Source organism: Canis lupus, chromosome 37 (assembly GCF_011100685.1).
Source record: "Canis lupus familiaris isolate Mischka breed German Shepherd chromosome 37, alternate assembly UU_Cfam_GSD_1.0, whole genome shotgun sequence".
NCBI lineage: Eukaryota > Metazoa > Chordata > Mammalia > Carnivora > Canidae > Canis > Canis lupus.
This window is the reverse complement of record NC_049258.1, coordinates 27,657,607-27,671,901: the sequence shown is the minus strand read 5'-3', so window position 1 is coordinate 27,671,901 and position 14,295 is coordinate 27,657,607. Positions and strand designations below refer to the sequence as shown.

Genomic DNA, 14,295 nt, shown 5'->3' with positions numbered 1-14,295 from the left:
AGAGGGATACGTTTCGTTCCATCACAGCAGATGAAAGAATGAAAGACGCCTTTCTCTTTGTTCTATAAAAGACATGTGACCGTGTGGCAGGTTGTTACAACTTAGCCTTCCTATCAAGGTTTCTGTCTTCCTGTCTCAGCATTTATTTTATGTGTTGATCTCTGCCTGCGTGGTTTTCTCATGAAAATAGCGTGGCTAAGTGGCCTTGACCAGGGCTCTTCTATGAGTGCGGATCTTTTACACATCACCTGATCCCTCCAAGCCCTGTTCCTCCTCTGTGAAGTGGAGACTATTACTCAACTCTGAATTTTTTTCTGTGTAATGCATATGAGTTGCATATAGTATGTGTCCACATTTATGTATGCATTTATTATGTCTTTGGTTAAGGAACCTAGTGATTTTTAAAATTTTAGCTGATAAGTACTTCACTAGGCTAAAACACAGCTTTCTCATGAAATGTGTTCTGGCTTTATTATGTGCATAGCTGCCAGGTGTAGCATGGGAAACCCTGCTTAACTGGGATTTCTAAGTATGGTTTTAAGCCATATTCAAGGGAACTGATGAATTATGGGTTATTGAGTTCAGGACCAAAACAAACCAAACCAAAACAAAACAAAACAAACAAACAAAAAAAAACACCACAAGAAATTTGCAAGTCATTTGTGGAGAAAATGCAGTTATATAAGCAAGTAAAAAAAAAAAAAAAAGAAGAAGAAAATTGGCAAAATCATCTATAATGTCACCACATAATGAGAGTCATGCTTAGCATTTTGGTTTCTATGCTTTCAGACTTTTTTTGGGGGGGATATTATACAATGTACATACACACTAGAAGTTATTGATCATACGGGATGATCATAAAATCTTTCCAGATCAATAAATAGGAGTTTTCAATTGCTTGAGCATGTGACTGTTTCTTCAGCTAGGCCCTACTGAATTGGACACATAGGTTGCTTCCTGTTTGGTGCTTTTAGTGATATCGCCCCGGATATCATCGCAGTGAAGTTTCAAAATACAACTTTAATTACTTTCTAATAGTTGTTGGCTTGGAAAATAATGCAGTCTTAAAGGCTTTGACACCTATCGAAGAAGACTCGGTTTCGAGATGCGTGCTTATGCACCTCTTACCAGCGAAGAGAAATCGTGGACTTCTGGGGACATTATTGGTTAATCTCCACGCAATACTCCTTAACGAAACGAACCCCAAAGCTGAGATAGTTTTACTTTTTGCACCTACTGCATGTGAGGAAACTTTTCAGGACTTAAACTCCTGAAAAACCAGGTTTTTGCCAACAAAGCCTTTCTTTCCAGGCTAAAAATCAATGAATTCTTCTGCTTGTTTTAAACAAACGTAGGACTCTTTGGCCACCTGTGACAGCCGTCGGCAGCTGCCCTGTAATGTAAAGGATAACCTCTAATATAAAGGATTATATAGTTTAGTCACCTGATGTAAATTATTGCCTCTAAATCCACTGTAGATTTTTCCTCCTCCTATCCAAGGAGCATCATTGCTCTTAAAACCCGGAGAAATGCTGCCTTTCAAAAAGACATTGTTAAAGTGAGCTTGATGGGGCTGGTTGTCTTTATATAATCGCTTAGACACTGTTGTCTTACAGTTTTACAGAATGCCTTCAGGGTTTCCCCAGCTGGCGAGGAAAATGACTTCATGGACAGTGGAGGGACTTCAAAATACACAGAAGGCAACCAGGGGTTCGAATCCCTGTAGGCTCGGCTGATTCTCCTTCTTTAGGAGTTAAATGCATTGATTGCCGGGTAATCAATAGTCTCTGTGACCTTAAAATTCATCTTGTTACCCTTCAGAGCTTTAACACCTTTTTTTTTTTTTTTTTTTTTTTTTTTTTTTTTTTTTTTTTTTTTTTAGCTTTAACACCTTTAAACTAGGTCATCCCAGTGCCTATACTAGCATTCCTGCAGTTGTCTCTGGGGACCCACTTTTTCACCACGGAATATTAATTATCCAGTTCAGTTTTGCACCTTCTCCACTTTATAACAGATTAAGCATCTTGCAAGTCGTTTTTTCAATTGCATGAATGGAAAATGCGACAATGTTTCATCCTTTCTTTCCCACTTTCTCTTCATCTTCTCTGCTCCTTCTTTCTCAGTGAAAGAATCCTGCATATGGGGGATCCCTGGGTGGCTCAGCGGTTTAGCACCTGCCTTTGGCCCAGGGCGCGATCCTGGAGACCCGGGATTGAGTCCCACATCGGGCTCCCGGTGCATGGAGCCTGCTTCTCCCTCTGCCTGTGTCTCTTCCTCTCTCTCTCTCTCTCTCTGTGTCTCTCATGAATAAATAAATAAAATCTTAAAAAAATAAAGAAGAATTCTGCATGTGTTGGGAGTAATCTGGAAGAACTGGACATTTGGAAATAGGGTAGAGTCTATGGACGATGAAACCATTGAACCCATCTCTTCAGACCTCAAACATTCCTTCTACTTTCTGCAGCTGACATCTTAGCAATAGGGAATATAAGACCACATTACCATTTTTTTTCTGTTACATGCATTAACACAGTTTACTCATGAAACTGTGCCGTTGTAGAGTGTTTTGAAAATGCAGAGAAACACTTTCACATGCAAAGTACACTTGAAGTCGTATTTGTGGACATTCCCGGTAGCTATCCTCTCTGGCTTCTTGCTGGACGTGCCTAAAGGCAGAATGATTGTATTCTGCTTCCGTGGTGGGACTTGTCTTTTCCTCTCAACCGCCAGTGCAAACCAAGGAGAAGTGGTTCAGTGGTAACCTTACAATCACCTACTTGCTGGGTAGGGATTCGTTTTGCTGTTGTAGTTTGCATTCCTGTCTTGCTTGGGGTGAATATTGGCATCGACATGCCCGTGGTGTTATAGCTTCCCACACACTTCATTGGCCCAGAAACTGTAACTACTCCTGTCTCTTTCCAGCTCAGCATTCCAGTTCCCCACTGGGACCAGCACCTTTGGCTGTGTTCCCAAGATCCTCTATGAATGAGCCTGCCGTTCCCTTCCCCTAGGCTACTGTCACCCTGTTTCTCAATCTCACAGAATCTTGCTCTGAATCATCTGCTTGAATGTGGGTCACCTACCTGATGGCCAGTATGGCCCCTTCCCTGGACTCCCCCCCCCCCCCCCCCCCCCCCCCCCCGCCAGCTGTTTCTCTTCTCTGCTCTGGAGCTCAAACTCCTGAGAGTTTGACATTGTCCCAAATCAACCCCTAGCTTCCTGTACCATCTGGGACACTAATTTGGCCCCACGTCTGTCTCTATGGAACTTAGATCCTCTGGATTCTAGTGACTCCCTGTGTCCCGCTGTCACCTGTGTCGGTGAGGTTTCTACATGCCTTGGACAGTCAGCCCGTGGAAGATAAGCAGTAAGCTCTCTGCCATGGAAAGTGTTTAAACAGAAACTAGAAGGAGTCTTTAGTAAGAGGCGCTTTAGCAAGTATCCCTGGCTAGAAAGGAAGAGGGGAATAATTAAATCTGGTGCCTTCTCAAGTTGGGATTATTATAATTCAGCAGTAATTGCCCCTCCCACTCACAGATTCAATTTAAAAAAAGACAACCCTCTCACCATTTCCCCCATCCCCCATCCGGTGCTGGGAGGACTCGTGGGTATGGAAGGCTTTGTGGTTTGCCCATCAACTATAAAATCAAATTTCACCAAGATCAGGTCAGTACAGAAAAGAGAAAAGATCATAAATCGATCAAAAAGTGCCTGTTTGGTAGTTTCGGTTGCGTTGCCAGAGTTAAATTCGGTGGGGATCCTGTTTGCTTCTGTCGCTGGCTCGACGTGTCACTAGTCGTCGGACGTCTGTTCGTTCTGTGTTGCTCATAGAAACTTAAGTAATCACACAGCGGCAGCTGGATGCTTTGCTCTGAATAGAGAGGATTTATTGAACTAATTAAGAAAATGGTCTTGTAAAAATGGACAAGTGCTAATAAATGAAGGAGTATTTGGGCATGCTGACAGATCTCTCCAAACCTACCCAGCCTGCATTACATAGCATGGATATATAATTATAACAGGATACGTGTGTGTATATATGTATATAACACACACACGCACACACTGGGATTATAAATCCTCCCAAACCTGAATATTGATCACAGACGCTCTGCTCTGAAATGAGCCCTTGTTACATATGGCCCTTGAGGAAAAGGTGGTCCAAGCTCTCTCTAAAATGTCCCTTCACGGGATCCCTGGGTGGCGCAGCGGTTTGGCGCCTGCCTTTGGCCCAGGGCGCGATCCTGGAGACCCGGGATCGAATCCCACATCGGGCTCCCGGTGCATGGAGCCTGCTTCTCCCTCTGCCTGTGTCTCTGCGCCTCTCTCTCTCTCTCTCTGTGACTATCATAAATAAATAAAAAAAAAAAAAAAAAAAAAAAAAAAAAAAAATAAAATGTCCCTTCACTGTATCCAGCTGCTGGCCTTTTGTCCACAGTCCGAGCGGCCCCACGTCCTGCCTGGCTCAGCGGTACACATTCTTCAAAGCATCGTTAAAGTAGCACGTTCTTCTCTCTTGGAACTTTTGGTGGGTGTTTCCACTCCCTGATGTCACTTATATATTCTATTGACACATTCTTACTTTTCGGGGCACAGAGGATAACTTGGTGAATAAACTCCCTACATCTTATGAACTATTTGACTTCAGGCAAGTCAGTTTGTTTCTCTGTGCTTAGTTCACTTGTATATAAAATGCAGGTAGTAATAATACCTACTCTATCAGGTTGTTGTGTGGATTAGACCTGTAAATACTCGTAAAGCCCCTGAACTGTGCCTGGAACATAGCAGTCACTCAAAAAATGTTTGCTTTTCCTCTTCACGATGACTGTGTCATTGTGGCCCTGAGTTAGGGCCCTGAGTTAGGTGAGAAGAGTTTAAGCTGCGTTTTAGTTAAAGTTGCATTTTCCTTTTGGGTTGGATACCCTTGTTCAGTAAACAACTGATAACAACTGTATATGGAGTTCAGTGCCAGAATCTTTGCTCTTCCAGGGCTAGGTCTATATTCCATTTACCTGTATGTCCCCTACAGTGCTTGAAACACTATAATATGGAGGGTCCTATTTTGTCCAGGCACCCTGAGTTACTCGTTATTGGAATAAATGAAAAAACAAATGTAAGAAAGACAAATGCCACTGTGATTTTGTTTATTTATAAACAGCCCATTGACTTCAGAAGCATACTCCTAGGATGTATCACATACGTTCAGTAAGAAACCAGGATTTGTCCCCATCTTGTTGCCATACTGGATACGCCATGAATTTAAAGAGTGTTATTGAGGCTGGATTTTTGGTGGGTTTATTTACTAGATGAAAGAGTGACTTCAACTTTCAGTACTTATTTTATTTGCCAGCATAAACTCAGGGGTTTAGTCTAGTGCCAAGCAAAGAAGTTAATCATTTGAATTATGTGGATTCTGGCAAATTACTCTTTCTTTTTTTTTGGGGGGGGGAAGAGCTTTGAGCCTTTATCTCCCTTCAGCAAATCCAACTGCTTATAATAAATAATAAGAGTAAAACTCTAGTAATTAATCTAATAGCTCTAGGCTGCTAATCATTCCGGAAAAGTGACATTATCCAGCATACACTGGTTATTCTTATTGCATGTCATTGATATATAATTCAATTGATTTTCACACTTTTTACATTCCAAAATGAAATACAGCTTTTTGTCATGTCACTAGATTGGAATTCTTTGACAATGCATTAACATGCCAAAAATAATATTACACACAAGAATAATGTAGAGATAAATTACAGGTAGAGCTGTATCCCTAAGGAGATTTTCATTTGTGTCTCAGGACAGAAGACTTATAACCCTACCACATCTATTTCATGCCCAGTATGTTTTAGGCTCTTGGTTCAATTCAATAAATTACCCATTTTATGCTGTGCCATGCCCAGCGCTCAGCTTTGTTGAGAAGTACACTTACACAAGTCTGCGACTCTGGAGGACAACACGATGCTTTAAGAGCAAATACAGAGACTTTCACACGAATGAATCCTTGAAAGTGGTCCCCATGGTGGCTTCATAGAACTATGGTAATGCTGCCACGACTTTGGAACTTCTTTGAAAATGCCTTTTTCGAAATACCTGATACTTTCTTTTCACGTGGCAATTTTGTCCTTTAAGGTGAATTTAATTTTTGGAAATCAAATGATTCATAGACCAGGTTGTGGATAAGTGAAAAGATCAAGCTTGCGGTGTAGTGTTGCCTTTGAGTCAAGAACAATAAGCGATTGCAAAGTAACAAACTGTTTTTGTGAGTGACTTTTAACTTGCTGTGAATGCAGCTTCAAAAGGGGTGTTTGAAACGCTGGTGACCGTGGAATAAGGATGTGGTAGGTCTCCAGCATTTGGGGATTTATCTGTCAACCACAAGGCACTGTGGATGCAGGTGAGGCCTCATTGGGTCCCAATGAATCCTCAGAACCTAGACCCGAGCCTGACACATAGTTGATATTGCAATGAATGAGTGAATGAAAGCACGTATGAGTATTAACAGTAGTTCACAAATGCATGTGAAGGCACATGGCAACATGGCATATAGTGGTTTATCTTTTTTTTTTTTTTTTTTTTTGCTTTCTGGCATTAATTTAAGTCACTTGTGCTGAAGCCATTGTGCACATAGCTGGGGGACTTTGGCTCTGTGGTGAGCAGTGTACTTTCAGTATTTCTTTGTAGCACCACAACCTGATGAAGATGTGACTGTCATTATTTTCTCCTCATAGTGGAAATTTAAGGCTCAGAGAAGCAAAGTCACTTTTCCCAAAGTCACACAGTTCATAAATGAAGAGTCAGGATTCAACCTGAGAAGTCAGGCTATACTGACTTATGACTTAACCCAGATTTTTTGCTTACCTTTCCATGTGTCTTTGTTTTTCTGATTTGATACATGTTCTCACATTTCAATCCTCCCAAACTGGGGGTATAATAACCCCCTTTCACAGATAAGGGAATTAGCCAAATTATGGCTTATAGAGGGATTATCTAATTCAGAACTAGTGGAGATTTGGGGATATAACGTACAAGAATGCCACAGCTCTACTGCAAAACATCCCAAGGCAAGTATTCTGATGGTCAGACTTCTGTGAAAGAGTAAGCACTAGGACATTTATTAAAAATAATTTTTCACCTGGGGTGTCTAGGTGGCTCAGTCAGTTGAGTGTCCAACTGTTGATTTCGGCTCAGGTCATGATCTCCGAGTGGTGGAATTGGAACCGCCCTATCCTTCTGCCATTCCCCTGCTTGTGCTCACACTCCTTCTCTCTCTCTCTTTTAATAATAATAATAATAAGAAGAAGAAGAAGAAGAAGAAGAAGAAGAAGAGGAGGAGGAGGAGGAAGAAAAGAAACCATAATTTTTTATCTAAAGCTCACGCCTCCAGAAGGCCTACAATCTGCTTGAGAAAGAGTACATTTTGAGTTTCTAATTGTGTTTAAAAATACCCAATTATCTGATCATGGGCAAATTCCTTAGCTTTCTCACATCAGTTTCCTCATCTAGAAAATAATTAGCTAGGCTAAGTCATCTGCCCATACCTTTTAGCTCTTTGATGTCCAAATGTGTGAGAGGATAATAAATGCTGTTTGCCTGGAGATTGGAAAGAACCATCTATGTTGACTGGAGTTATCTGGGAAGGCTTCCAAGCAGAAGAGGAACTTGATTAAATGTGGATAAATTAGGTGGTGGAAGAAGAATGGATGTCCATGAGCCAGGAATAGGGCGGTCTCACCTGGAGGCTGAGAAGACTTGATTTGAGGAAGACTTTGAAGGGCAGCAGATGGGTTTATTCTCTTCCTCTGGCTCATTCCCCAGATAGTCATTGATTGCCTGCTATCTTCTGGCTATTGAGAGCCATTGATCTTAGAAGACTCTAGATATTTCGTCTAACCAAAGGGAATGTGCCATTGATAGCAAGATTTGTAATGTTTACCAAAATCTTTGTTCTACTACTTTAGGTATGCAGAAGAGAGATAAGGAAAGCCTCAGAGTAAAGGTGACTTGAAGGTTTTATTTAAAGGATGATCGGCTTCATTTCCACAAAAGGAGAAAACAACAAATCAGTTGTTTGAAGAGCCAAAAAAAAAAAAAAAAGTGCTCTCAATTTGGTATGATTGATGCTTTATTACCTTGTAGATGGGTAGTTTAGGGCACTAAACAAATGATAATGATGTTTATTTAGACTTGGAATTTGGAACTGTTGTAGAAGGTCAGCACCTGGTTGTTACTCTTTGTAGGAGTAAGAATGGCATAATGGAAGTACTTCGGAGGTGATTGCCTTCTGGGCTTTCCCTCTGATGGTGAACCCTGAGAGTTCCAAAAATGGACCCTTGTTTTGTTCTTTAGAATCATTCGGGGTGTTTGCTACAAATACACATTTTTAAGGACACATCCCAAAGGTTTTGAGTTTATGATCTGAATTTTTAACAAGCTACCAGAAGGTTCTGGTAGGTTGAGAGAATAGCATTTGGATGCCTCTGTGAACTTTGCTGCCCACACCGAAAAGACTGGTTGACACAGAGCTGAAAGGGATTTGCAAGGGTCCCCTTGCTGAATAAAAGAGAGAATGGAGGTAATAGTGCTGCTCATTTCTTCTTAACTTGGTAGAAAGAGAGGCCTGTGGGTCCAGGAGAATGCCGAGCCGGCACCCATATAGGCCAATGCGGTCAATCCCAGACAGTTTGAAATTAGCTAATTTCATGTATGTTTAGATGGGGTGCTCTGAGTAATGTTCCTTCTGGTTAATAAAAAAATAATAATTGAAATTAAAAATTAAATTATGTAGATGCTTAAATGAGGAGCAGACTGGAGAGGTAGGAGTGTTTCTCTTCTATGGAAACTTTCTGCTGGGAGGGGATGTGGTCTGAAACACCGCTACATAGTAGAAGGCTATTTGGTTGGGTTATAGGCATAAAACTAAATGTGGCAGCCCTATGAAAGCAAAGGGGAACACATCAAAAGTGATCAACTATGAAGACTTTTAGAGCCACCAAGATGACTTGGGGTTTCAGAGATAATCACAGCTTGCTGGTTGTTGGTTCTCTTCCTTCTAAAAAGTGGAGAAATCCCTCCCCTGCCCATCACTGCCTAACCCCCAGAAACTGTTGCCAGACCAGGGAAGAAGGTCATTTCCAGCTATGGGGCACCTGTAAGATGTAAGCTCCGAGTTTTCCAGGAGGGAGGTCCTTCCCCACGTTAGAACTTGGAGCTTTTGCAGAGAAGTTATCAGAGTTTTCTGGAGTTCACCAAGCATTTGGTTAAAAAGAAAAGTTGTTTAGAGCAGGCTAGATGTGCATTAGCCAAGAAGACCAACAAGGGGAAATAGAATTAAGGCCAGCATCATGGCTAGGACCAGGGCAGTGACTTTTCCCAACTCGCTTGTGAGGGCTTGAACACCAATGATTTATTTACTCCTTAGAGGCCTGTTTTGCATCAATTCATTCTTTAGTAAACAGGATACAGTTTATTTTCCACCTTCAAATCCTCCCTGTAGTTATCCTTATAAAGATATCCGTTAAAATGGTCTCTGCTGACCTTCAAGAGAAGTGGTTGGATTGATATTTGCCATCGAATCTCTGCTCTCCAGAATAGACTAAATAATCAGCAGGAGAGAAGACTGGATGCCTTCACTAGGGGCTCTGGTTGCATGTGCGTTGTACTTACTTAGGTGTGAGACAGGGGTGGTGCCGCAGAGGTGTGGCGAAAGGTGGTCTCACAGGGGGCTTTTGCCCTAACACTTCCGGTGTGGCTCTGCGAGTCCTGTAGGATGAGAGTCTGGAGGTTGGAGCAAACCCTGTAGAAGGCTGTTCTGATTAACGTGGAGGAGAGGGTCTCTCTCTCTGGTCCTACCTCAGGGCATGTTTTTGGCCGAGTAGTCACAAAACGAATTGTTAGGTTGTGTTTGAAATCGTATTGATTTATTGGGGGGTGGGACGCAGATTTGCAGGTCCCACCATTATCACAGGTTTTTGGAGTCTCCCTCAACTGGAACTCATTCAGGTTGCTGTGATCTGCGTGTCTAGAAGCTGTGTTGACTTTAGGAGTCACAAATGGGTGTAGACTCGGGTTTCAACATATTTCTCTCGGGGACACACCTTGGAATTTATGCTTTGAACCCAGCTTTCCTCTTCCCTCAGTCACCACCCCTCCTTAGTCCTGTGCACATCTGTAACCCTCACTGGTAAATGGGGGGTCCAGAAGGGGGCCGTGACTCCCCCTGCCCTCCGTGTCCTCGTTCCAACCAACAGAAACAGAGAAACCAAGTCCAAAAGAGACGGATCTGGCTTATGATTTGTTGTAACCCAGTTTGACTAAAAAGATGCCAGTGTCTGGAGCTGTAGATGATGGGCTACATAATGGGTGTATTGTTGTGCACACACATCGTCGAATGTGACTTTGCAACAACTTCTGCGCCAAGGCCGTTCGGGTGGCCACGTGATATCGACAACTGTGACGTGACCGCTTTGAATTTTGCTCATCTCCTGGAGGCTCATAAAATGGCTCAGAAATGGTTCCTTGCGCAGGGCCTGGAAGTTAATACTCTCATCCTTCAAACGATAGGGGATTTGGTTAATTCATGCGCCTCCTTCAGGAATTAAAGCAGCCAGCAATCAGACCTGGATTATTAAATCTCAACTGGTCAGTTTTTCTTATCTCCCTTCAATGGGATCAGTTGAAATATCTTGGTGACGGTTGATCCATGTTTGAAATTTCCTTTGCAAACCAGTGTCTTTGGTTTGTCTCAAGCAGCCCCCCTTTGAAAGAGCACTGGTCCCTCCCTCGATGAAGGTGGAGGGGTGGAGGGGGGCGGGGGTGTGTGTCAGGGACACAATTAGAAGCTCTTGCTCCTGACACATTTTCATTGAGAAATCCTGCTCGCGGGGCTCTCCTGTTACACTCCTCCCTTCCTTCAAGCAAACATTTGTACTTGAAGTCTCTGCTTTGCTCAGAGGCAAATCAAGCCATGGTCTTTACCCAAATAGAAAGTTCTGTTTGGATGTGAGTGGCTGTAATGTCCAAAATAAAACAGACATTTAGATGAAATGGTTTTGTCTATATCTAGAAACACAAATTGTTTAGTCCACATTTGGTATGATGCAGATAGATGGCTGTAACTGTTACCCTGTTTATATTACTTTTGTTCTTAAATTAAAAGGAAAAAAAAAAAAGCTTTTCACATACATCAAAGAAGGAAAAGGATGTCATCCAGAATCAGCCCTGAGTTGGAAGGCAAAAGGACTTATTTATACAGGAAGTAAATTTGCATAAATTTTTTTTTTCCTTTCTATCATGGTTCAATCTTGAATGAGAGTATCTTTTGTTTTTCTGCTTCCATTTTCATTGCTATGAAATTCCTGCGTGAGGACTGCCAGGAATTTTGTAAAAATTATACAGAGCAAAAGTTAGTTGAGAGAGGATTTTGAGTCCTGGGCAAATTGACTCTGAGCTCAAAAAGTACACATGGCTTCTGCAAGCAGGAACAGGTCTAATGCTTGGAAGAATGTAAGAAATGATCAGTATTTCAGAGGCATTGAAGTGGTTAATCTATTAATCCATAGTCGAGTGATAAACCCGCCAGTATAGACCTTCTCTAACTAGATTTTTGCATTCAGTTTATCTCAGAAAGTTTAAAGACATTTCTAATTTGCACCTTCAATACTAAGCATGGTTAGAAGCTCTTGTCGGACTTTATTGGTAGTTCTTCTTGCTTGACCTTGCTTTGTCCAGTGGCCTTAGAACATGGATCTGCTGCAATTCAAACAGTTTTACCTTAACTGATTCTTTTCTCTCTCTCTCTTTTTAAAATATGTTATTTATTCAGGAGAGACACAGAGAGAGAGAGAGAGAGAGGCAGAGACACAGGCAGAGGGAGAAGCAGGCTCCCTGTGGGGAGCCTGATGCCGGGACTCAATCCCAGGACCCCAAGATCACGCCCTGAGCTGAAGGCAGCTGCTCAACCAACTGCTGAGCCACCCATGCACCCTCTTTTCTCTCTCTTTTAAGTGATTTTCTTATTGAGGTCTAAGTGACATAACATTATATTAGTTTCAGATGTACAATGGAGTGATTCAATATTTGTACTTATTGTGAAATGATCACAATTAGCCTGGTTAACATCTGATTCTTAATTGTAGCTGGGTGCCCTGGGCCGATCAGTGATGCTAAATTAGTCTTTGTAAGTCAATTCCCAGGCCCTTAAGGTGTGGACTCCGTCTTCAGCCACTTACAGCTGGTATTTGAGGGACTTCCAGGGTCCTTGGTGGTGGTGGTGGGGGCAGTACTTAAAGAATCACATTTATCCACCCTACAGGGAGGGACGCCGGGGGGGGGGGGGGGTGCTCAGTGGTTGAACATCTGCCTTTGGCTCAGGGCATGATCCCGGGGTCCCAGGGTTGGATCCCACGTCGGGCTCCCTGCATGGAGCTGCTTCTCCCTCTGCCTGTGTCTCTGCCTTTCTCTCTCTCTCTCTGTGTCTCTAATGAATAAATAAATTTAAAAACAATCTTCGAATACCCACCATACAGTGCACCGTGCACTGAGTGGAGGATGTGCTACTTCCCAACAACTAAAGGAGCCTCCTTCCTGCAGAGCCCACGTCCCGCTGTAGTTGTTCCCCTCCTGGCCCTGTGGAGCTACTGGAACAGAGTTCCCTGGGGGTCCCCGATCCTGAACCAGAGCCACCGAGCCCTCAGGCCACATCTTCAAGGGATCCTGGCGTAGCAGCTGTCCTGGTGGTGGCCCTGTCTCCGGAGAAGGGTGTGCAGGGTCCCCCAGGGTTCTTGTGTGCCCTGTAGCAGAGCCACCTCCAGTGCCCTGCCAGGCACAGATCTGTGCCCACACCTGAGTTGGCCAGCTCACCGTGGTTCCCTGCTGTGACACGGTTGCATTCTAGAATTTGCTCCAGGCCGGGCCGAGTGCTCCGCGTTGGGGAAGGCTGGCTGCCGTGCCCTCTGAGACGGGTGATGCTGCACATGAAGGCAGGTGAAAGCAACAGCGTGATCACCTCCTTTCTCTTCCTGGCCCAGGGGTGAGTCAGCCTCCCGGCCTGGGTGCTTACACGGGGCCTTAACAACAAATCACAGCTGACGGCGACTTGTCGAGACATGCACAATAAGGAAAGAAATTACGTATTAGAAGATTTGGACTTTGTCCCAATTTTTTTTTTTTAAGAGGAAAAAAAGAAACAGTGGGAGGGAGCGAGAACCCCGTGCTAATAACCAGTTTGTGCAACAAACCCTGTTCCTTTTCTCAAGCCTAACGAGGCCTCATTCCCACAAGTATTTTGATTCATCACCTGCTCCTACCGGCCCGCTTGCGTTTGGCGTTTACTATTGTGATATTCGGTTAACATCACACTTGAAATCATTCCACTTTCCGAAGCCCTTTTCCTCCCTTTTCGTGAGTTGGTTTCGTGGTAGGTCGGGTTTCCTCGTGGGCAAACCGTGCTCACGTCGAACACCTTCTCTGCCTCTCCTGCTCTGTCTTCACGGCGCAGATAACGCCCGGGGGGGGGGGTGCCCCACGGAGGAGGGAGGCAGGCCGCGGGCGGAGGCCAGGCTCCCAGAGTGGAGCCTAGACCCTTTGCCGGGGCCTGTCGGGCCACGGAAAGTTCAGCTGTGCCCCGGGACCTTAGACGCGGCGCGGGGTGACGTTGGGCGTGACTCTTGAGTCAGAGAGGGGACACCAGGGGATCTGCCTGTTAGCCCCGCCCACCGAATAGCCCCCTGCTCCTCAGCCCAGACCCGCACCGCCTGCAATTGTGTGTCGTGTGTCGTGTGTCGTGTGTCGGAGGCATTCGCGGCTGGGACAAGTCAGCGCCTTTGGATGAGCAAAGGGCCCCCTAGGGCGGTGGCTGCTTCCCACGGGTCACAGCTCCTGCAGGAGAGAGGGAGCCTCCTGCCGGGTCCCCCGTGCCCTGGGAATGGGGGTGGCCGCCTTCACCCCCCACCCCCCGCAGGCCCCTCTGTCCCCCAGGGGCCGCCCGCCCCGTTCCCTCCTTCCTCAGTGTTTGCCTTGCTTCTCACTCTTCCGTCACCTTCCCCACGTCAGACAGTGTGCTGTGTGTTCGTTAGAGAACATTTAGAAAGCGGAGAGCACGGGAGTGGGGGGATCACCCACGATCCTATCACCCGGAGGGAACCACGATTAATGTATTGTGTATGATCTTACTCCTTTCCTTTCTTTTTTTGAGGCATATAGATAGAATTTTTTCTTTAAAAATTTTATTTATTTATTTGAAAGAGAGAAGAGAGAGAGGGAGGGAGAAACAGGAGAGGCTGACGTGGGATTCCACCC

General features: G+C 44.2%; 1 protein-coding gene and 1 long non-coding RNA gene across 4 annotated transcripts in view; one reads left to right on the top strand and one right to left on the bottom strand.

Moving 5' to 3' along the window:
• EPHA4 (EPH receptor A4) overlaps window positions 1–14,295 on the top strand; it is a 142,988-nt gene that overhangs the window by 26,146 nt on the left and 102,547 nt on the right. The window lies entirely within an intron of this gene.
• On the bottom strand, window positions 3,181–12,880 carry LOC111094452. Its single transcript, XR_005385433.1, has 3 exons — window positions 12,518–12,880; window positions 7,539–11,748; window positions 3,181–3,871 (listed from the first exon to the last, which is right to left on the bottom strand). It is a non-coding gene; the product is annotated as an uncharacterized LOC111094452 (long non-coding RNA).